Here is a 3,255-nt window from a genome sequence, read left to right on the forward strand (position 1 = left end):
AGTAGACGCATCCAACGAAGTGATGATGCGCGGGGCCTCCGAATGAAGTAGAGGTGTCCCGCGGAGTGGCGACGCGCGGGGCGTCTGAGTGAAGTGAACGGTTCCGCGGAGTGATAATGTATGGGGCCTCCGAGTGAAGTAGAGCCGTCCCGCGGAGTGGCGATGTATGGGGCGTCTGATAGAAGTGGACGCGTTCCGCGGAGTGACGACGCGCGGGGTCTCCGCATGAAGTAGACGCATCCAACGAAGTGATGATGCGCGAGGCCTCCGAATGAAGTAGAGGTGTCCCGCGGAGTGGCGACGCGCGGGGCCTCCGAGTGAAGTGGACGCGTTTCGCGGAGTGGCGATGCGCGGGGCGTCCGATCGACGAAGATGCATCCATATCGGAGTGGTGGCTCACGGGCCGTCCGAGTGTTGTAGACGGGTTGAATGCAGTGGTCATGGTCGTTGCTGTGGAGGATCGGCCGAGTGGACCCCGTGACCTCACGGCCGAGTGAGCCCTTGCATGTACGCAGAATCTTGCTGAAGCTGGGCGGGGGACGAGAGGTCAACTTGGTGCAGCGCTCGGTCAGTAACGGGGCAATAAATCCCTGTTAATTAGGTGTAATTGGTTGGCTAGCCAACGCATGGAAGGAGTAGAACCATGTACGCAGAATCTGCATGTAAGAGGCATTGATTAGCGCTAATTAAGCAAAAAGTTAAAGCGTTAATGTACGTAATGGAAGTTTCCCTTCCCCACGGTCATTCACTGCATGCAGTTCATTGCTATGCCGTGGGGTTTGCCGGACTTGATCTCGCGGCCTCGGAAGGCATCGAACTCGTCGGGTACGGGACCGTCGGAGGCTCCGGAGAGCAGCTCGGAGACCGTCGAAGTTGCGGTCGTCTCAGGCGTGCCTGATGCGGAGCAGCACGTCGACGAACACGACGACGCCGATGGGCACGGAGTAGCCGACTATGGCGTTCCGGGCCGGGCTGCGATCGCCGGAGTCGCGCGTGTGTGGGGCACTGCGTTTCTATCGCAGGGGCCACCGCACTGCAGCTGACCAGAGGACGAGGCCGTCGAGTGTGAGAGGTTCGAGGATGGCATCGAGGCCGAAGACGACGATCGGCGGACGGCGTCGGTGTCAATGCGTGGAAGCGCGACGTCGGCGTCGTAGATGGAGTCGGAGACGACGGGTGGACGGCGCCGACGTTCATGCATGGGGGCGCGACGATGGTGTCGCAGACGAGAATGGCGTCGCTTCATCGCCTCGGAGCAGAACCAGCGATCAGAACGGAGCGAGGTGTCCCTTTCGCCGCTTCTTCTCCTTATGATTGATCACGCATGGGTGATGTCTGATCCTACAGGAGGAAAAGATCAACCCATTGTTAGATAATTACTTCAAAGAAGGACTAGATAAAATGGATACTTCCCTGATCCTTTTCGTTGCATGCATGGCGTGATGGCCAGAATTCTAGCAGTCAATCTCTCTCACGATCGTCGTCGATCTGTTGCCAAAAATTGATGAAGAAACCATTTGCACCATGGTTCGACAGACGCCATGCCCCACGGTGGGCGCCAACTGTCGTGGGAACGACTCCGACAGTAAGAGAGGGGTAGGATAACGGAGCATGATCTATCGAGATGCATATGGGTGACACGGTGGTTTTAGCGAGTTCGGGCCTCTCACGGTGGAGATAACAACCCTACGTCTCGTGCTCCGGAGAGGCTTTGTTTTATCTGAGTATATATCCGGAGATTACAATGTGTGTGTGAGAGAGAGGAACGGATCCCCATGCCTGAGCTAAGTCCTGAGACTAATGGTGAAAAGAGAGAGAGGTGGCGAAAAGACCCCCAAGTCTAGTGGTGGGGGTGGCTTATATAGAGTGCGCCACCTCCTCACCTCCTATGTTACAAAGTGGGGTATGAATGCCATAATACATGGCCACTACAAAACCGTCATGCTGACTATTGGTCTTCGCATATCCGAGTGAGTTACACTGCCGAGTGGAATGAGCTCGTCGAGTGGAGTGCTATGCTCCGAGTGGTTGTTGTCGTCCGAGTGACTTTGAAGTTGCGGTACGTCTGGACGGCGATCTGGCCCAGGGGCCCAGTACAAAGTGTATGGTGTCCATGGGTAGGGTCTTTAGGTCAGGCCTGTTACCCTACCCCTAATACATGTCCTCGTCAATGAGTGCATGCTTTTAATCTCTATCATTTTGAGCGCTCCACCAAGATGTATGTGACATGGAAGAGTAACCCATGATCCTAATCGATTGTGCATTTGCATTCAAAAGCAAATTTTAAATAATGCATAAATTTAGGGGGAGCTCTTGCTTATCAAATACTTCTCAAAGCGACGATATTTCTTTTAATTTTTATCATTTGTCGAAGCTTTGATCTATATGTTGTCATCAATTACCAAAAAGGGGGAGATTGAAAGTGCAACTATCCCTGGGTGGTTTTGGTAATTCCTAACAACATATAGTTCATTGAGCTAATGCTATTTCAAGATAAACATTTCAGGAAAGCTCAATGATTGGCATGGCATGGATGAGAAAAGTGGACCCCTCAAAATGCTAAAGACAAAGAATTGGCTCAAGCTCAAAGCTTAGTACTCTACATCTTTTCATTTTAAGTGATCCAAGATCACATTGAGTCCATAGGAAAAGCCAATACTATTAAGAGGGGATGAGGTATTGCCTAATGGCTTGCTTGCTCAAAGTGCTTAGTGATATGCTCCAAAACCCTCAACTACTTTCTCACATCCACATATGTCCCAAACCAAAAGTCAAACTCGGCCCCACCGAAATTTTCTGTCCGGCGCCACCGAGTTCAGTTGACATAACCACTGCCAGAAACCCTAGTCTTTTCGGTCTCACCGATAGGGATCTCGGTCTTACTAAGATGGGATTGTAATCTCTCTGCTTCCCTTCGTAATGTTTCGGTCAAACCGAGATGAGCGATCGATCCCACCGAGATTGCAATGCAAACTCTCTGTTTCCCTTTCGTAACACTTTGGTCCAACCGAGATGAGTGAATCGGTCCCACCAAGTTTGCCTGACCAACTCTCTGTTAGTCCATTACCAAAATCGGTCTCACCGAGTTTGTGTAATCGGTCTCACCGATATTACGTTATGCCCTAACCCTAACAAAATCGGTCCCACCGAGTTGACATGTCGGTCCCACCGAGAATCCTAACGTTCACATTTTAAACTAAATCGGTCTGACCGAGTTTCATGATTCGGTCCCACCGAGTTTGGTGATTTGTGTGT

This window comes from Triticum dicoccoides, chromosome 6A (genome assembly GCF_002162155.2).
Source record: "Triticum dicoccoides isolate Atlit2015 ecotype Zavitan chromosome 6A, WEW_v2.0, whole genome shotgun sequence".
Classification (NCBI taxonomy): Eukaryota; Viridiplantae; Streptophyta; class Magnoliopsida; order Poales; family Poaceae; genus Triticum; species Triticum dicoccoides.